Source organism: Equus quagga, chromosome 16 (genome assembly GCF_021613505.1).
Source record: "Equus quagga isolate Etosha38 chromosome 16, UCLA_HA_Equagga_1.0, whole genome shotgun sequence".
In the NCBI taxonomy this organism is placed as follows: domain Eukaryota; kingdom Metazoa; phylum Chordata; class Mammalia; order Perissodactyla; family Equidae; genus Equus; species Equus quagga.
The window spans coordinates 14,986,841-15,008,588 of NC_060282.1; the positions used below are offsets into that span (position 1 = coordinate 14,986,841).

At 42.7% G+C, this 21,748-nt stretch overlaps 1 long non-coding RNA gene across 1 annotated transcript; it reads right to left on the reverse strand.

Annotated features, from left to right (window-relative positions):
- Nucleotides 1-717: 717 nt before the first annotated feature.
- Nucleotides 718-20,650, reverse strand: LOC124228114 (uncharacterized). The gene is made up of 3 exons (XR_006885637.1): nt 20,584-20,650; nt 19,736-19,860; nt 718-850 (listed from the first exon to the last, which is right to left on the reverse strand). It is a non-coding gene; the product is annotated as an uncharacterized LOC124228114 (long non-coding RNA).
- Nucleotides 20,651-21,748: the final 1,098 nt, after the last annotated feature.

Below are 21,748 nucleotides of genomic sequence, written 5' to 3' on the forward strand. Positions count from 1 at the left end.
GCAAGCAAGAAATCAGAGACCTCTGGCACGCATAAATAGTGACTACGTAAAAGATGAAAACTCAAAAAATTATCCTCTTTAATGATATTTCTTAAATATACTCTGAGATCCTAATGTTTAATCATGACTAAAACTTATTTGGATTACAATTCTGGTCCTAGGACAAAGCAGGAAGAATTATTAATAATAATTATCAGTATTCATTGGGTAAATGGAATAGTCCACAGACGGGTATGAAAAGCCCGCCAGGAAGGAGAGTTTCATAGGCTCGTATTGTCAATGAGTCTTAATGTTTAAAGCTTATGGACTCTAATCAAGCAGGAAGACAATACAGTGAATGGAGTACAGACTCTGATACCTGACTGGGTTCAAGTCCCAGCTTTGCCACTTTCCACCTGTGTGAGTGAAAAATCAGTCCAGTCAAAGAAAAACAAACAGACCTAGACGTCAGCTGACACAAGTTCCTCACTTCCCATCAAAGAAAACTGAGCTGCAATGTAATTGACTAAGATCCCGCCAATATGGATACACACCTACTTCCATGGCAGAGCTGAAGCTTGAATTTAGAACGCCTGACTCACAGTCCAGAAAGTATTCAACTGCACAAAATCATAGCAAGAAATCACACAGACCTCTTCAGTTCATCATTATGCATTTTGCCTACAAAATTAGCACAACTCATGTTTATTTGAGGTCTACATTTTTTAATTAGGATAAGCTAGTTGTCCTCTTATTCATATACCTTATCTTTCCAACTTGAGAAAGAGGAATCCAAAATTGGGCAATTCTCTCGCTTGTATTGGGTCATCTCTTCCCACAGGCATTCCAGGGCAGCTACACACAGGTCTATCTGAAGAAGGGAAACACAACAACATTTAAGAATACTTACGACACTGCAATTTCCAGCCATCTTTGTTAGACTTTGGGCCTATGAGGGCATCATGATTATTGTATTTAGCATCCCCAAAATGCTTAGCACAGGGTTTTGGCAAATAGAAGATGGTCAATAGATTTTGATCAATGAGTGAAATGAAAATGAGCTCATCTTTATGAATGGGTCCCTGCTGCCCAGGCTAATAACATGTTCTCCTCCTAAACTGCTCCTAGAGTATTTTATTCACATCGACCTCGTTGCACTTGCCTCAGTCTAAGGGTACCCAAATAGCTCTTCCACCAGCATATAAACTCCTTGATGGCAGATATTTTCTTCTTTTTCTTTTTTTCATAAGCCTATGTCCCAAACACACATGCCCCCACCAATAATCCTAGCCTGATGCCTGTCACATTCTAGGGGCTCATTGCGTTTATTGAATGAAACTGAATCTACAGAGGTTAACCAGAATGACCTCTCAAGGACACTTTTAATCCTAGGAATCCATGACTTTGGAGTGCTAGAAAGATGTCTTCTAAAATACCATCATTTGCTTTCGTATCTTGTTTAATAAGCTGTCTGTGATCCATACAGCCTTGGGTGAGGGAATGCTAATGGAAGATTCATATACATTCATCTATACCATTCCTTGGGATACCAAGCTTGGAAATAAATGCTTCCTTTGCTAATGTGTTCTCACATGGCATGTCCTGTACCCAGATGTCAGCAAGGGGATTTTAAACGATGATACACATTGTTTATATTTATTTTAATTTATTTATTTTACTTTACTTTATTCCTAAACACTGTATTATAGGACTTGTCAACACAGTTAATTCTTGAATTCAGCCAAATATATCTCAAGTTTTACTAAGTTGAGGCCAAGCATCAGAGGACTAAATAAACTACCCTTAGATTCTTCAGACAGTATCTAATATGAGACCAACTTCCTATAGATTAAGCCAAGATGACATGCAAACAGAGCTCATGATCTAAAGTGTTTTGCTTTATAGGAAGGCCAGAAAGCCCTGGATCTTTATAGTGACTGCTAAAAGGAGTCAGGATGCCCAGAAAACTAAATTACTGCCAGAGTAAAACATTCTGTGTTATTTACAAGTGGAAGCTGTCAGGTCAGCTAAATCAATTATTCACCATTTGTTCAATTTGGCTTTATATAAATCTTCATTTTCTCACATAGCAAATTCCCAATTTATTGTGAAGACATACACAGTCAGTAATGAGGATAGAATGCCAAATGTTAAACTGAGGACAGTTGCAAAATTTACAAGTTCTGCCCCCTCAGCTGGCTTCATTCCTCTGCATCTTTCTCTTGCCCGACAGCCATCATTCTGTCTGATTTTCATACAGAAGCAGTATTCCATCACCCAACAAGCAAGAGTTGTGCAACATCTTTGCTTCATGATTTGGAAACCGAGAATTCCAGCTGATACCTATCACTTGGGAGGCTGGTGAATGTTTAACAAAAGCACACAGTAACAGTAATAATAGCTATTAAAAACAACCATTTCTATATTGCCTATTATGTGGCAGGATCACTGTAAGGTGCTTTACATATACTATTTTACTTAATCCCAATAACACCCTTTGAAGATGTTATTTATATCACTTTACAGTAGAAGCAGCTGAGATTTGAGATGTTAAGAAGCCTGTCCAAGGTCACAAGGTTAGTATTAGCAGATCCAAGATTCTAGCATGCCAGAGGTATAGTACTTTTGATCCCATCCCTTCTTTCTCTTAATTTCCCTTCCTGAGCATGGGTCATCAGGCCATTTTCTCTCTCTTGCTACCATTGCTGAGAGCTCTGATTTCAGCAACATCTCTACCCCAAAGCCCTTTTGGGATGACCCTTTATTAACAACATGATTCATCTAGAAGAATATTCCTGAACTCTGCCCTTGGAATTAATAACTTCTTAGCAATCAACTAGAGTAAATTCTCTGCAGCAAGGCCTGAGGAAGAAAATAAAACCTAAGAGGAAGCACCTGCATAATTAAAAAGGACAAGCCCCCCCCCCCCCACAATGCAAAAAAGATGGAGTGAAAGAGACACGGAAATTGATGGAGGATTCAATTCCAAAGACTCAATCTTGGGCCAAATGAATTGTTTTGTAGCTCTGAACATTTAACGGGTCACCTTAACTGCTAGGATTTGCTGAAGAGCTCTGCTGATGTGTATGTGGGCACAGGGCTGGCCCAGGGAACTTGGTTCTCTGAAGGTAAGGTTGGTGACTTGGTCAGGGATAGTCACCTCTCACAGCGGTGTTGGAACAATAGTGGTGGGCTGTCCAAGGGATGCAGCTCTTGTCTCTCACAGTTGCTGTATACAGAAGCTTTTCTACTCATCTATTTCTGGCTTTAAAAGGAGGCTGTAATGTAGACTTTTTAAAGTAGAGGCTCTGAGAGCCAAATTTCCTAGGTTCAGATTGTGGCTCCTCTGCCTATTACCATCCCTAAGCCTCAGTTTTCCCATCTCTAAAATACTGACAAACTTTCATAAATACAAACAAAGCAATGAATCAGAGTAACATTTCATCAGCTTTGCTCACCGCCAACAGATGGCAGGAATCCTCCTGACCTAGCTGTGTATCTTTAGACTTCTGGTGAATAACTGTATTTATGAAATGCATTCAGGGAAGCCAGTTGATAATTAGATGAGCTTCCATATTGGGGTCTGGGAAACCCAATTTCATACACTGCATATTACAGCTGCATATCCATATCAAGTTATCTACTTACTTCATTGATTTACAAACTGGGTTCCACTGGACACTAGGGTACCACAATGGAGCTTCAAAAGTCTCTAGGGGGACAGGAAAGGTGAAGTAGGTAACTGACAATGAGTAGATGAGTTTCATACCCTCCATATCTTCTTTTAGGCAAAGCATCTGTGACATAATAAGAAATATATATTTGGTCTCTGCCCCAGTTCCTGACACAGAGCTCCCAAAATCCTTGTAATCCTGAGTGATGGGGCTGATAGGAGCGTCTTACACAGAGCACATGAATCCCTCAGAATTTCCCGGGTTATAGGAACCTCTTTTGTTCTAATGGGGTGACTCTTGGTGGGCTCCTAGATAGCTTCAGGATAGGGGTTAGTTGCCAGAAAGACTAAACCATGATTAGAAGTTTGGAACTTGCAGCCCTACCAACCAACCTCCAAAGAGGGAAGAGGTGCTGGAGAGTGAGTTAACAATGGATCATGCTTACGTGATGAAGCCGCCATAAGAACCCCTAAACTAGCGTTCAGAGAGCTTCTGGGTTGGTGAATGCATCCCTGATCTAGGTTGTTGGCAGAGCCCAAACCAGAAGGAGCGCAGAAGCTCCTGTGCCCTGGACCATTCCAGACCTCATCCTATGTACCTCTTCATCTAGATGTTCCTTTGTGCCCTTTACAATGTCCTTTATAATAAACCAGCAAATGTAAGTAAAGTGTTTCCCTGAGTTCTCTGAGCCAGTTTAACAAATTATCAAATCTGAGGAGGGGGGTTGTGGGAATCCCTGAGTTAGAGCTGGGTGGTTAGAAGTACAGATAACAATCTGGACTTCCGTGGCATCTGAAGTGAGGGCAGTCTTGTGGGACTGAGCCCATAATTTATGGGGTCTGTGCTTAGTCCAGATAAATAGTGTCAGAATTGAGTTAATTTGTAGGACACCCCGCTGGTGTGCAGAGCTGGAGAATTGCTGTGAGGAAAAATCCCACACATTTGGTGTCAGAAGAATTGTGAGTAAAGAAAGCTTTCCTTTAGCACTTTTATTATTATTTGTGTCATATAGTGAGATTCTGTGTAATATTTTATTTGCTTTTGGGGACCTATTGATGGAAAAAAAAAAAAGGAGGGAGAGGAGGAATTCACTCCCAGAGTAAGTTAAGTAGCTTAGCCAAGATTGTGCTAAATGGGTTGGATGCAGAGCACAGACTAGGACCCAGCACAACTTCCAACTTCTATTCCCAGGGCTATTTTCATGGCCCTGAAGTGCAGGAGTTCACCCACTTAATACTCCAATCCAGGTGCTGAGTTAATGCGATTGTGTGATTCCGGCTCTTTACCTTGGTCTGGCAGGGTCTGTTCATGCCCATTTGGAGGTTCATGAGGTCACCGAGGGGTTACAAGGAAATAGCTTGGATGCTTGGCTCCCTGGCTCGGGTCGGATGATATTGAGTTGGAGGACTGAGGGGAACAGGGAAGGAAAAAACACAAAAAGCTTGGCGTTGCTCCCTCAGCCTCCTAGCTTCCTCCGCTGACTCATTTGGGGAACAAAAACACAGGAAAAAAATACAGAGTACCTGCGCCTTATTATAATGACAAAGGGGACTTTAGAGCAGGCTGGGAAGCCAGTGACTAACTCGTAAGACTTGAGACCAGGTGGGAGACCAGTACTTGTTGTTATTTTGTAACATTTCTGAAAACTGGTCTTCTAATTCAGATTTTAAAACACTACTTAAGAGAACTTTAATAAAAGATTGATTGGAAAACAGTATGGTAGTCCCTCAAAAAATTAAACATAGAATTACCATATGATCTAGGAATTCCACTCCTGGGCATATACCCAAAGGAACTGAAAGCAGAGCCTCAAACAGATATTTGTCCACCCACATCCATAACAGCGTTATTCACGATAGTCAAAAGGCAGAAGCAATCTGTGTCCATCAATGAATGGATAAATAAAATGTGGCATATACATACAGCAGGATATTATTCAGCCTTACAAAGAAATGAAATTCTAGCATATGCTACAGCATGGATAAACCTTGAAGACATTATGCAAAGTGAAATAAGTCAGACATAATAGTGATCCCACTTAAATGAGGTACCTAGAGGGATCAGATTCAGAGACAGAAAGTACAATAGCAATTGCCAGGGGCTGGGAGGAGGGCGGGATGGGTTATTACTGTTTAATGGGTACAGTTTCAGCTTAGAAAGACAAAAAATTTCTGGAAATGGATGATGGTAAGTGTTATGCAACATTGTGAATGTACTTAATGCCACTGAACTATATGCTTCAAATGGCTACAATGATAAATTTTATTTTATGTACATTTTAGCACAACGAAAAAGGAAAGATTAATGCCAGGCAGTGTTTTGAGAGATATATATAGTATTTAACAAAGAAGAAAAATTCAAAGCGCTCCACCCATATGTCCTTTGGCCTTTAACTCCATTGTGACATCTTCCAATTAGGACTCTATTATTGAGAGTACAGTAAACAGGATGCTCATTGTGGCGGGAACTGGATTTCTGGGGAAGGATCCTGGATTTAATCTTTTTAGGAAAAATCACATAACTCTGATGTATTATTAGTATCTTAATGCTGTGAGTTGTTTTAAAGAGACAGTGCTTTTCTCAGCTGCCACCTGGAGGGAAGAAGTGGCTCAGAACTCAGGAATGGTCACTTGTGAGCACACCGGAGAGACGGCCTCTTCCTGCCACTCTGTGCGTAACAGCTTTGTTTCAGAGATAGCCTTATCTTGTTACGGAAAGCACAGGAGAGAAACAAGGGCCCCTTCCTACCAAGGTTGTGGAGAGGGTAAACATGAAATCAATGTATATGAAAGTGCTCAGCAAATGCCTAGTACACAGCAGACACCCAAGGAACATTCTAGAACTTACGCTGTAATTGTCTACTACATTCTAGGTATTTTCAGATTCATTCAAAAATCCTAATTGAGCATGTATTATGTGCCTGGATCCCTACAAGTCATACATGATAAAACAGTCAATAAAATTTAGTTTCTGCTTTCATGGTGCTTGCATTCTAGTAGGAGGGCAGAGGATATACAATAACCACACACTGCCAGTGGAGGTAGGGGATAAAAGAAAGATAAAGAAGGAAAGTAAGAGGACAAGAGAGTGACGGGGGAAGGGTGGTCTTTTATCTGGGGCAACCTGGGAAGACTTTTAAAATCAGATGACATTTGAACAGAGACCTGAAAGGCAGGTAGGGGGGTTTGCATTTGGATAGATGAGTGAAGGGTGGTCTGGGCAATGGGAGGAGCAAGCAAAATTCCCTGAGATGGGGACATGCTTAGAAAGTTCCTGAAATTGCATGGAAGCCAGTGTGGCTAGAACAGAATAGGAGAGGGTAAGAGTATTGGAATATGAGTTCAGCAAGGTATGTGTATGTGTGTGTGTGTGCACATCTTAGGGAGTGTGTGCAGTCATATAGAGGATGGCTCTGGAAACTTCTTCTGCAAAGGGCCAAGAGCAAGTATTTCAGACTGTGGGCCCCATAGTCTCTGTTGCAGGCATTCAGCTCTGTTGTTGTAGGCTGAAAGCAGTTATAGACTGAAGGTAAGCACACGGACAATAAAAATCCAACAAAACAAGTAGTCTCTTAAAGGCCATGGTGAGGCCTTCAGCTTTCACTAAGACAGACAGGGTTGAACAAAGGAGTGACAAGATATGACTTCCATTTAGAATGATCACTTTGGAAACCAGGTGAATCCTAAGGAGCCTTTACAATACTGAGGGGAGAGATGTTGGTAGTTTGCATTCAGACTGAGTAGGAGGATATATTTTGAAAGTAGAGCCAAAGTAAGTTGCTGACAGATTGGACTGGGGTATGAGGGAGAGGAGTGGGGGACAACAGTCAGCTTTATAACCTGGAAAAGGGGCAGAATGAATGAAGCTGCCCTTGACTGGGTTGTGAAAGACTGCAGGAGGAAGATCTTTGGGGAGAAATCAAGAGTCCACATTTTCACAAGTTAAGTTTGAGATGCCAATAAGCATAGAAGTGGAGACGGCAAGTGATAGGTGAGTTTGACCTTCTTGGGGAAGATCAGAACTGGACACATCAGTGAGGAAGTCACTGCTGTGGGGGTGGGATTGAAATCAATGGGACTGGATGGAATCAGGCCACATGAGAGATTAGCGAGATTTATCACACAGAGTGTGTGGTGCATCCTGAACAACAGGACCACGCCATGGTTAAGGTTTAGGGCCTGGAGCAGGTTAGCCTCTGGGTAAACCCTGCCCTGGCCACATACTACCTATATGTTCTTAAGCAAGTTAGTCAGTCTCCCTAGGCCTCAATCTACTCAACTGTATCCAACTCATAAAGTTGTTGTGAGGATGATAATACCCAATACTTACCAAGCACTCAGAAAATCATACCTCATCCTCTTGCTTAAAACCTGTAATGACCTCTCTTGCTCTTAAAACAAAGTCCCTAATCCCTGGCATGGCCTCCAAGGTGCCACCTGCTCTTGGCCCCTGCTGGCCTCTCCAGCTTCCCCTGCCTGTCTCCCTCTCAGTTTCTGGGTTCCTCACACCTGATCTTGGTTCTGTTCCACAGCCACACCACAACATTTGCTCCAAACTCTTTTCTCTCTCCTTTTCTCCTGGCTCTTATTCATCCTTTAAATTTCAGCTTAAACGTCACTTCCTTGGCTAATGGTTTCCTGGAGAAGCTGACAGCATCCCAACATTTAGCAATCCAATCCCCTGCAGGCACACCTCTACTCAAGGTGAAAGTAGGATTCCCTTGCACTGCCATTAGTGGATGTTATGGTGAAGTCTACTCTACCCACCATCAGATGGAGAGGGAAAGGAAACCAATATTTTTTAAAGTGTCTATTTGATTCCAGGTACTATAATATGCACTTTCTATACATTTTATCAATTACACTTCCAAAAACTCAATGAGGTAAATATTATTATCCTTCTTTGAGATGTGAAGAAGTGAGGATCAAAGATGTTAAGTATCTTGTCCAAGGCCACAAGCAAGCAGGTGATGAAGCTGTGCTTTGAATCCCAGTCTGTGTCCTCCCTGACCTGTTCTCCTTCCCCCATACCTCACAGCACTGACAGATGGGTTCTATTTATGCAAAACCTTGTAGCCTGAATCCTGGGCCGAGAACAAGAGCTATTATTATTTGCCTGTAGTTATCCATTACTACAATATTGCCTATAAAAAGTAATAATAAAGATAGTAAGGAAAAGCCCCACTCCCTTCTATTTTCTTTTCCTTAGTGCCTTTATTGAGAAGGGCCTTTGGGCTAAATTCTCTTTTCATGATCCTGTAGGTGGTTCTGCACTGAAGCTGACCCAAGCAGCCGTCAGAGGAAGGAGCCACCCTTTGGCCGCTGGGGATAAATAAGAAAGTATGTCACACTTTTGTTACAGATGTTAAAAGAAAATTGTTGCATAAAAACAAAAACAGAAAGAAAAGAATAAAAGAGACTCTGTGCCATTTCCACTGGTTTTGCACCACAAAGTAGAAAGGTGATAAGACTTGAAATCAGCACCCCCACAGTTTGAGCCCTTATTTTGTCACTTTCTGGTTGTGCGACCACAGGAAAGCTCCTCTCTTCCTTCTCTGAGTCTCACTTTAATCAAAATACCAACTTTGCCCAGTGGTTATGGGGCTTAACTAAGAAAAGGAATATGAAAGGGCTCCTGCTTTCAACCGCTCATCTTGTTAAACTTTCCATACATGGTGCAAAATGGATGCTGAATGAATTTAAAAGACTTGAAATATGAGCCTGGAGAGGACTTCTGTATCACGTGGATCAGACCATCAGCATCTCAGGAGGCAGGGAGTCAAGTACAGGTGTTCTCAGTGACGACCTGAAAGAGTGGTTTTGATCTGGCACAAGGTATAGTCTCCATAGCCCTCAGTTACGTCATTTACTGAATGATGTGACTGGTGATTCTTCTATACGTCTATGTGCCATGGGCCCCAGAAGACAATCACTTGAGATTTTTTTCTACATTTGAAATTTATAATTCTACAGAAAAAAAAAAATACTTATTTTAATCTAGGTCCTACAGCAGGCATTTTGTTCTTTCCCATCATTTAAATTGTTGAAAAATGTTTGTGAGGCTATTTAGCCATTATGTCCATTTGTATTTATTACGTGGCTTTGTTCAAACATACTGGGAATAGTAGCATCCCGGAGGCTGGTTGCTTTCTTTCCAGGCCTATGCCTGTAATTCAGATAAACACCACTAGGTGGAGAAGTCTCAGACCATGCTATGTTCATCCAAAAGCATTTCTCTAGTTCTTCATGTTGGAATCTACTTAACATGAATAATAAATTCTAAAAAAAATAGTAACATGTAGGGCCGGCCCGGTGGTGCAGCGGTTAAGTGTGCACATTCCGCTTTGGCAGCCTGGGGTCCGCCGGTTCATATCCCAGGTGCGGACACGGCACCGCTCATCAAGCTATGCTGTGGCAGGTGTCCCACATATAAAGTAGAGGAAGATGGGCACAGATGTTAGCTCAGGGCCAGTCTTCCTCAGCAAAAAGAGGAGGATTGGCAGATGTTAGCTCATGGCTGATCTTCCTCAAACAAAAAAAAACAGTAACATGTATTTATTAGGATAGTTTGGTTCTAATAGCCACCAATAAATTCCATTTTCTGAGCTTCTAGAAGTGTGAATATGCTTTATTCTCTTTATTCTGACTTATCAAAACAATATCAGTATTTAGAAAATAGTGCCTTTAGAGAACAGATATCCCCACACCCCCTAATTAGGAAAATCAATTGATTTAGTCACCTTACATATTTCCATGTATTATGTCTCAAAAACCAACCCATGATAACCAGAATCACCTGAAGAGCAAGCGGACTTGATGATATTACTAATATTATTAACTAACATGAGGTATCAGAGAGTACTTGGTAAATAGTCTATGCTCAATACATAGAGCACACACTATGAGCCAGGTATCTCCACCTGCCTAATTCTTAATTCCATAAGTATTTATTGAGTACCTACTATACATCAGGCAATGTGCATATTGAGGTTAAAAACAACCACCACCACCACCACGGCCTTAAGCTTATATAGTCTACTGCAGGGATACATACATTACATAATTAAATAATAAATAATTATTAGGGAAATCATTACTATGAAAGAAAAGAAGAGAGGGGCTGGCCCGGTGGCACAGCGGTTAAGTTCACACGTTCCACTTCTTGGCGGACCAGGGTTCGCTGGTTCGAATCCTGGGTGTGGACATGGCACCACTTGGCACCATGCTGTGGCAGGCATCCCACATATAATGTAGGAGAAGATGGGCATGGATGTTAGCTCAGGGTCAGGCTTCCTCAGCAAAAAAGAGGACTGGCAGTAGTTAGCTCAGGGCTCATCTATCTTCCTCAAAAAAAGAAAAGAAAAGAAAGAAAAGAAGAGAAAGCATGACAGAAAATAATGGGGAAGGAACTACTTAAGATGAGTGACAGAAAAGATGTTTCTGATGAGGTGCCAACTAAGCTGAGACCTCAACAATGGGAAGGAGGCAAATATGCATGTTCTCCTTAAGAATATATGTAAAATCTATGAGGCAGTAAAGAGCTTGGAGTGTTTTAGAGAATTTAATAATATCTACATGGCTGCAGGAGAAGAAATAAGCCATAGAAGAGTGAGTGCAAGATGTGATTGGAGAAGTAGGCAGAGGACAGACCATGAAAGGACTTAATCCTTAACAAGGAGGTTACAAGAAACAGAACAGGAAGCTTCTGAATGCTTTTCAGTAGAGGGGTAAAATGACATATGTTTTAAAATGATCACTCAGTGCTGCTGCAGAGAGACTGTACTGGGCTGGGTTCAGTATTGGAGGAGACCAATGAGGAGGATGTTTTTTGTTTTCTTGTTTGTTTTTCAGTGACTCATGATTCAGGCTCCAGCAAGGAACCGATGGCACTTTCGAACAAGAATAATTTGGGAGTTTAATACAGGGTAGAGGTAGAGGTGGGGTATAAGGAAGCCAGAAGAGGGCAGTGCCGTACCTTGGGGACAAGGAACAGTAGACAGCCATTACTAGACCACACACAAAGGCACAAATGGATGGAAGGGTAACTAGAGCATGGAGACAGAGGGCTGCCTCCTGGCAGGAAATGAGACTTTCTTTTGAGCATCCTTGCAAGCTTGTTGCAATCTTGAAAGAAAGGAGCCCATGGAACACACACCATGACCTCACTGTTCTCCTTCCCTCCAATTTCCTGCTAGTACTATCGATGAACTGAATCCAACCGGAAGCCCAAGGGCAACAGGGCTTACTGATGGAGCTTATTTAGATCAGCCTGCTGAAGAACAGAGCCGGATGGAGAAGGGTGGAGAATAGAATTGGAAGGGAAATAGAAAATATGCCACCCAGGTATGGTGGAGATGAAGGCAAATGAAAGAATTCAAGATATGCTTGGATATAGAATGCCCACAAGGTGCAGATACATTCTATATGGAAAGCAGAGGAGAGAGAGGCATTAACTATGAATCTTAGGCTTCTATTTGGAGTCATGGGCTTGATTATGGTGCCATTTACTAAGATGTGGTAGACTTGGGGTCTAATGGATTCTTAAGAAACTCAAGATTCATAAGCATGTGAAGTGTAAGATGTTTGGGAGGCATTCAAGTGGAGATGTCAACTGGTCAGGTGGATAAACAAGACCATATCTCAAAATACACATCTAGGCTGGAGAGAGAAACTTGAGAGTTGTCAGCATATGCACGGTGTTTAATGAGATGATAATGGCTCTTATCTAGAGAGACATTATAAAGAAAAGAGAGAAGAGGATCTATTTTCAAGTTCTGAGATCAGACAGAGGAGAAGAAGCCAGCAAGAAGACTGAGCAGGTGTAGCCACAGTGGTGGAAAGAAAACCAGGAATGGGTGAGGTCACAGAAATTAAAAGAAGTGTACGTTTCAGGCAGGAGGATGGGCCAATTGTGCTGAACGTACAACTGAAATGACAGCAGTTCAAGACCAGCTTCAGTAAGTGGATCAGGCAGAAGCCAGAATAGATTGTTTATAATAAGCCTGTGGTACAGGTTTCATTATATATATATATATATATATTTATTTTAACAAATGAAAAGAATAATGCTGAGATAAATTAAGTAGCTCTTTCACTTAGTTACTAAATATTTGGATGCAGGCTTTTGATCCCAAAACCCATGCTCTTTCCATTCTGCTGAGCAATGCTCCAACTCTGTGATTCATGCTACACAGGGAGAAGCTTGGAAGGAACTGTCAAGTTAGCAGCTCACCCCAGGTTTCTCCCAGATCTGACCTTCTCTCAGCTCTGGCTCCTGAAGGCAAGAGATGAGGAAAGGCTTCCCCTCCAAAGGGGAAAAAATAACATAAAATAAGTGGCAAGATATTAATCTTGAGACCATTTACAGAGAGGTGTTAAGTGCCCCCATTGGCATTAACAGCAATGAGCTTGGAATATCACTTGTACAGCAAGCTGCTTAGCTCTGCAGATAACAAGTCACAGCAGGCCTTCTTGGGTTGCAAATGTAGTCACTGTTTGCCAATTAACTCTTTCCCACATTGCTTTTTATATAACCAGCCAGGGAGCTTTGCTGAGACAGCATGATCTGCTAGAAAACAGCCCCGGACGGGGAGTTGGAAGAGCTGATGTGATAGAAGTAGTAGTGGTAGTAACAGACAGTAGTAATAATGGTAGTAGAACAGTCATTAGTAAACCTGAGCCCTTGGAGGCTCTCTATTTTCTGAAATAAATTTATGAGCTTAGTATGAGTCAATGTCATAGGCAAGACATCATTCTTTCATCTCAAGAAATTTCAATTTGTCTAAGTTGTTCTGAGCATGCTAAATAAAATATTCTGTGGTCTTTCCAAGTAGACTGCAGATTGTCCTTACATCACGTGTGATGCCACAGACTAGATTGCTTCAGGAGCAGTTGGTTTTGTGTCCTGAAGAGAGTTGTTACCTCTTCTGCTAGAATCATGACTTCCAGCAGGTGAAATATAGGGATCTAATGGATGTCTTTTGCTTGCTTGACTTTCGAGCAACATTTGACATGGTTGACATCTCACTTTCATAAAACATGTTTTCTTTTGTCTTTCTGATACACAATTTCCTGGTGTTCCTCCTACCTCACTGATTATTCTTTCTCAGTCTCTTGTGCTGGCTCCTCCTCTTTTCCTCAACCCATAAATGTTGAAGCATCCTGAGGTCTGTCTTAAACTCTCTTTACTTCTCCATCTATTCTTCTCTCGATGGAGGGTGCTGATTTAATTTATCATTCAAAATCACCTTCATCCACTGTGAGGGAGCTAAGATGCTAAACCAGGCAATAAGTATTATAGGACCACAGATGTGTTTCCAGGTGACCACATCCTCTACGTGGCAAAGATTCTTAAATAGTTCTCTACAGACTCTGGACTCATACTCAGTCGTCAACTTGATATTTCCACTTGGATTCAAATAAGCTCCTCAAGTGTAACAAGGGCAAAACAGAATTCTTGTGTTTATTCTTGCCAACCTGTTCCACCTTAGTCTCTCCTGTCCCAGTAAATGGCTCCATCACTCATAAAGCCAGTCATTATCTTTGATTTCTCTTTCCTTCTTCCCCATATCCAATCCACCAGCAAGTCCTATTGACTCCACTACCATCTTGGATAAAGCCACCACCACCTCTTGGCTACATACTGCAATGACATCTTAACTGGTCTTCCTTCTTTGATTATTGGTTTTCTATAAACTATTCCCCAGACTTTGAATAAAACACATGCTCCTAACTTTGATGTGCAAGATTCTCCATGTTTTGGCACTCTCCCACCTCCCTAGTACCACTTCCTTTCCCTTCACCTCTTATCTACTCTGCTCCAGTCTCACTGGCCTTCTCAGCACTTTGAAGTAGCCCTTCTCCCTACCTTGCAAGCTCTGGTCCTCAATGGCTAGCTTCTTCTTGACATCCAGAGTTCTGCTTAAATGATGCCTCCTAAGGGAGACTCTCCACTGGGGTTCCTCATCTGAACCACAGAACACAGCAAATGATTTCAATAACTTTTCCTCCAAATTTTCTCAAGGATTGTGTATTACTAGCACCACTCCAGATGCACAGAAGAGAAGTTAGTTAACTATATCCAATGTATGCCTTAGAGTAGTTGGACTTAATTCTCTAGGGGAACCCCTCTGAATAAGGCAAAATATGCTCTCTCATCTCCTGTTATTCTTCTTCTAAAAGTGGTTATTACTGTCTGGTATTTTTCCTCATTTATTTACTTATTTGTTTATTCCCTATTTCTTCTGCCTAGATTATACACTCCTGAAGAGTAGAGACTGTCTATTCTCTTTGCTGCATAATATGCATTCAGTAAGAATTTGTTGTAGGTAAGTAATGGAGATACAATGAACCAAGATGGAGAACTCAGGAGGATGAGGACTTCTCTCAAATCTTTCTAAGGCTGGCCTTCTCTTCCATTTCATTTTTCTTTTTTTGCATTATACCATGCTATGTATTTTTTGATAGTCCTCATCAAAACTCACAATTATTTCATTGTTATATGTGCTTATTGTTTCTCTCTTCTCCCTAGAATATGAGCTCCATATAATGAGAGACCGTATCTGACTTGCTGTTCTATGTATCCCCAATATTTCACCCAATGCCTGGCAATATAGCAGTTTTATTGTTTAAATAAATGTAAAGAGGGCAAGTCTCTGGGTAAAGAGACTCTGGTCCAGGCTGAGCTTAGATCAACCTTGCTGCAGACTTTTGAGCTTGTTGCTAAGCCTGTATGTGTCAGATTTCCGCATGTGTAAAGTGAATACCCATTAAGACCCACCCTATAAAGCATAAGGAATAAATCATTCTACACATAATTATTACATGCTGTCTTAGTCTGAGTTCCCCAGAAGCATTCTCTGAAACAAGGATTCTAGCGCCACTAATTTATTTGACAATGAATGCAACACTGGTAGAGGAGTGGGGAAAAAGAAGATAACCAGCAGTGTGGGCAATGGAGCTTGACCCCACTGAATAAACGGGGAAACAAGGTAGAACGTGAGCCTCAGATTGATCCCACCAAAGAGAAACGGAGCTGGGGTATTTATACAATGGTCAATCTTTGATTGAGGGCTGTTCCAGGGGCTATTCATTTCCTGGCACTTCAGGCTGCCAGGAGGGTGGTGAACCTAGCTCTAAGAGAAAGCTGTTAGGCAGAGAAATACAGGAGCTGCAGGTGGAAGCTGGTCCCGTGAGCACTGAAGTGGTAAGGGCACTGGGATATGGGGTATGAGGGGTGCTTCCAGAAGCATCTGCTCCAAGTGTCTACTGTATGTCAGCAACAGCCCAGTATCTAGCCCAGTAACCTACATTTAGCAGGAACTTGCTTTTATTCATAAACCCTCTGAAATGTTATACAAACTATAGATAATTATACATTTTTAAGGGAAAAGTTGCTAAACTTTAATCAGATATTCAGAAGTATTTATGACCCCAAAGGGTCAATGGTATATGACACTATCTGACTTGAGATTTGTCCCTTTTCCCTTCACCCATTTGAAAACATGTTGAGTGCACCACAGAGCAGACATGAAGGCCATTCCTACTGACAGCCTCACAGCAATCTCAGGGGAAGTTTCAAGACTCTCCCCACCCATGGGAGTGGAGATTTGAGCCAAGTTTACCCAGTTTTCTTGGGCAAGAGGCACCGCCCCAGTAGACATCTTCTACACATGTCAAATGAAGATAACAATCTCTACCTTCTAAGGCTGTTGGAAGAATTAAATGGCATAATGAAAGTAATATATTTAACTATCTAACATAGACCCTGGTATCACAGCTCCTAGAGGGCAAATGCAGAGATCAAATTTTTATTCTTCGTTTATATGTCTAGAATCATTGGACACATCAATACATGCTGAGCTGAAATTTAAGTAGAGGGAAATGAGTGACAGGGTGAGTAGGCATCTGGACCACAGCGAGTTTTGGCCTCTTGGATATTTCCAGAGAAGGCATTTAAAGGTAATACACACAGAAAGTGCATTTATTGCATTAGCAGGCTGGTGTCACTGGGCTTGGACTCTCCAAGTGCTTAAATGACCCTCTGATAATGGAGACAGCTGGAAGGTCAGACATAAGGAGATGCTTCAGATGCATTTCCAAATATTTCCTTGCTGCAGGAGGTGGGGTCCAATAGAAATTGATTTCCTGACACTTGCCTAAAGGATGCCAAGTCCACATGCTCAGCTGAAAAGATTTCAATCTTAGGTACATTATCAAAAAAAAAAAAAAAAAGTGGCTTGGCTGGTACTTTTTTGTGCTGTCTGCATATTGGGCAAAGAGCCACCTAGAGAAGGTAAATGAATTCATAGCCTTGTAGACTCATGGGCTAGAAGTATTTTCAAACAATTGCTTAGAGGCATTGCAATAGCCTGGGGAAGAATCTGGGCTTTAGTAACCAGAAGGTCTAAGTATAAATTCTGGCCTGGTACTTATTCTATGGGAAGCATTAGACCAAATTGCCCTAAGCTTCATGGTTCTTACAAGAAATCAAATCCAGGTTGTGAAGATGAGCAGCGTGCGTGCAGATGTGCGTGCCTGCAAGTATATGTGCATGTGTGTGTAGAGAGAGCAAAAATGGTAGTTGTGATGAGTATCGAGCCCAGCCCTTACTTGGAGATTTTACAGCTGAATCAAGTGCGGAGAGGAGGAGTTAGGTTAATTGCCTCCGTCAGGCTTATAAGTAAGCAAAATAGAGCAGAGTTCAGCAAAATACTGCCCACAGGCCAAATCTGGGCCTGTCTTTGTAAATGCCGTTTTATTGGATGACGGCCACGCCCATTCATTTCTGTAGTGTCTATGGCTGCTTTTATGCTAATAGCAACAGACTTGAGTAGTTGTGAGAGGGACCATATGCGCCACTGGCCTAAAATATTTGCTATCTGACCCTTTACAGAAAATATTTGTTTACCCCTGAAATGGAAGATAAGTGACATTCACATTACCAGCTGGTGAGCTGGTGTCCTTGCGCCCATCTTTAGCGCCTGCATCTTCCAAAGCTAAGAACTTTTCTTTTTCAATATGGTGAGAAATATTAACAGAATTGACCCTGAAGGAGCCGCAGACTTTCATCACTCTTGCTACCCACATTCTTCCTTCTCCTCCACCCACCCCCATCCCCTCACCATGACCCCCAATTCTCTCTCATCCATTTAGCAGGGTGGGATATAGATCTGGACCAAGTTGCTCAAACCAGAGTGTGCGGTCCCCCTGTAACCATGGTGTAGTATGAATGACCCCAGGCCCTCTCCCCGGAGTATCAATTTTATAGAGAATCAGGTAAAATGTTATCTTTTTATAAAAACAAATATGAAGCTTTGAAGATGAAGCATGGGACTGCAAAAAAACTCCCAATCTGCTTTTGGTCCCCAGAATATCCTCCCCAGGAGGGACATGCTCACCCTCCTCTGTGTTGGGATTTTTAGAAGAGAAACTTGACAAGTGTTCTCTTTGTTGGAACCTGACATGTCAGAGTCAGACAGACCTGCACTTGACTTTCTGTTCCATGGCTAACTGGCTGTGTGTCTGAAGTGCTCCAAGACACCCACAGCTTCCCATTCTACAAAGTGAGGGGGAAGGGTAACTTCCTCGGAAGGTGTGGGTGACAGTGAGCAGAGACAATGCAGACAATTCCAAACAATGGTTCTCAAACCTGACTGCACATGAAAACCACTTGAGGAACTTTCTGGATGCCCACGCCCCCCCCTCAGACTGATTAAAACAGAACGGGGAGTGGTGACTAGCACTGGCTTTTTTTTTTTCTTTTTTTGAGGAAGATTAGTCCTGAGCTAACAACATCTGCTGCCAATCCTCCTCTTTTTGCTGAGGAAGACTGACCCCGAGATAACACCTGTGCCCATCTTCCTCTACTTTATACGTGGGACTCCTACCACAGCATGGCTTGCCAAGCGGTGCCATGTCCACACCCGGGATCCGAACCAGCGAACCTCAGGCCGTTGAAGTGGAACGTGCGCACTTAACCACTGCACCACCTGGCCAGTCCCTAGCACTGGCATCTTTCAAGTTTCTCCAGGTGATTCTATTGTGAAGCCTTGTTAAGAAAAGACTGATGTGTATAGAAGTGTCAGAACGGCAGTGACTCATAACCGGTCAATAAATGGGAGTTTAAAGTGGGGTTGGGCAGAAAGCATTCACCTTGGACTGCCTACTCCCCTGCAAGCTCCAACGTACCCCCGGTGTGGCAAAGAGGCTGAGGTTAAGGTGCCACCCCACCCATATCATATATTTGCATTACAGAGCCTTATGGTGCCCTTAAATCACACCATGGAGACAGCTTCTGGCTCTGCCTGATGCCAGCCTTGGGTCTAAGGAGGTGGCTGCTCCAGAGGTGTCTGGGCCTGAAAGTCCATTAACACCCGTTAATGCACAGGAACCCATGTCCTTCAAGGACCTGTCCTTTGGGGGCCCCCAACAACTTATGACATGCTCTGGAAACACTCTAGAGCTAATCAAGTCTGCCTCTTGCTTCACCTGCTTGCTGTGGACATGGAGAAAAGTGTGTGTGCGTGTGTGTGTCTATGAATTGACAGACTCTTGATCTTGGAGTAAGAGGTCTGGCTTCCCTCCCATCTTGTCCTGGCCTGGGTTCCTAAATGAAGAGCCTGAGTCAGAGCTCGCAGCGAGGTCGTTGATCCGGGAGGTAAGCCCAAGGAATAAGAGTGAAGCTCCGGTGAGTGAAACAGCACAGAAGGAACACAAGTGGGAAAATCTGCTGTCAATCTGGTTCCCACTGGGAGTGACTGTGGCTTAGTCTCGGCCCCATTTGAAATATCCACCTGGGGGATGAAAAGGGGAAGCATTTATCCAACAGTTCCAGCCCCTGTTTGGTCAGGGGTGGCTCTTCCAGCATCAATCTCTCAGACAGTCCTTAAAAGCTGCGCAATAGTCCTACCGTGAGCCCGAGAAGCCCCAGGCAGGAGGACGGCTCAGGAACAAAAGCTATTGAAACTATAAGGAACTGTTGGCACAGAATCCGGGGCTGGGAGGATGGGGAGTAGTGTAAAAAGGTGCTTGATGTAGGTAAGCTAACGTGGCCCTACAGGGTCTCAAACCCAGGCTACCTACCTCAGAGTCATCTGCTCCTCACCACTGAGCTGGGAAACGGAGATTCTGGACACGGCATTTCATCTTTCTGAGTTTTCGTGTCCTTGTCTGTAAATTCTTGTCAATGAATGACCTCTGCCTCCTTCCTGGGCCATGACAAAGACAAAATGAGAAATGTGTGTAAACTATAAAGAGAAGTGCATATGAAAAGACTTAAACATTTTTTTCAAAAGGCAAAAAAATAAAAAAATAAATTCATCTGTCTATATATAATAGCATGTTCCCGGGTAGGAGAGGATAGGATGAACAGGTTTCCAAGCCACATCCATGACTTGGGTGGTTCTGCTTGAACAGACAGGCTGCCACAGGGAGCCTGGAGCTCAGGCAGGTTCTTCCCGGTTTGGGGATAGCCTTTCTCTGGGGTTCAAAGACACATCGAAGTAACCGGGGCAGAAGAACAGTTGCTGGGTGTGCCTCTGGTTGTCCTCGAGAAACAAAAGCTAAGACCCACGGTTCTTCTCATACGAAGTGAAGCAGCTTTGCAATGGAAAGACAAGACAGCAATCCGCCCGGAGCAATTATGTTTTCATGATTATTCCCAAGCTGCTGTGTCACAAATCACATTTTCCATCCCCGGGCATGTTGCTGCAGCGCGGCTCACTGCCGTTCCCATCATGCCACCAGCTGACCGCCCCAGCCAGCCCGGGGAGCAGCAAGCCAGTGGCTCATTAACCGCAATACCTGCCCACAGATTGCAAACCCAGCGGAGCCGATGCTGTGTATCTAAGGAAATTCTCCCCATTTTGAAAAGGACTACAAAGTCCTTTTTACTCCCAAACGTCTGTTGGGATTTTTGTAGAAAGACAGACCATGAAACCCTTGAAGATTTTCGTGTCGACCTGCACTACAGCTCAGCTGAGAGCGCTGATCCTGGGCGTAGCTTTGACTCTTAAGCACAAACACAAACACACCCAGGCGCCTCGGCTTTAAAATATGGGGATTTAAAGCGCCAGACCTGCAAGCGCGGGAGCGCCGCAATACTCATGCCGCCATCATGTGGCTGGAGGAGGAACTGCTCCGTGAATGGACTGGGCCACATTCGATGTGGACCCATTTGTCGTTTCCTTCCTTCCTTCCTTTCCTCCTTTTCTTCTTCCCTCCTTTCCTTTCTTCCTCCTTCCCTCCCTCTTCCTTTCTTCCTCCTCTCCCTTCTTCCTTTCTGTCCTTCCTCCTTCCTTCCACTGGGACAAACTCTGGGATACAAACATGCATTTGAAACAGCTCCTGCTTTTAAGCACTGTGGCGAAAGAGACAAGGTAAGGTGGAAGGGAAGTAGCTGAGTTAAGCGCACTGCTTGCCAGGCCCCTTTCCTGGGCTCCCGGGACTTTACGTGTATTATCGCAGTTAATTCTCACAAAAGCCCTGTGTGGTAGGCGGTGATATTGACACAGAGTCGTCAAATGAAAGTAAGCGGGCACTCGACACATTCTTGATGACTCTTGTTAAAATAGGTTGGGTGAATTCAGTGTCAAATTGTGCAGCTCATATTAAGAAGAGCTGATTCCCAGAACTTCATAGGCTGTACATCTAGAGGGCACGGGACAAATTATGCTTTTGCTGACTTATTGCTTTGAATAAAAATCAGTATTTCACCCCCCCCCCAAAACGCTTTAAAACTATGCCCTTATCCATTGTTCTGTTAGAGTGTCTTCTAATTCTTAATTTGTAGAAGCTCTTTGTATCCTGGCGACATTATCCTTTTGTGTGTTATAGGAGTTGCAAATACTTTCTCATAATCAGTTATTTGCCTTCTTTCTTTGTGGAGTTTCTTAACAGTTAGAATTTTTAAAATTATTAATATTAATTTTTAACGTAACTATAGCTGCTAATTTTCCTTTTCCTTTGCAGCTTATGGGTTTCCCCATCTTGCTCAGGAAGGCGTCCTCCACCTCAAAGTATGAATATTGTTTTTAATATTATTTTTTTAAGATTGGCACCTGAACTCACATCTGTTGCCAAACTTTTTTTTTCCTT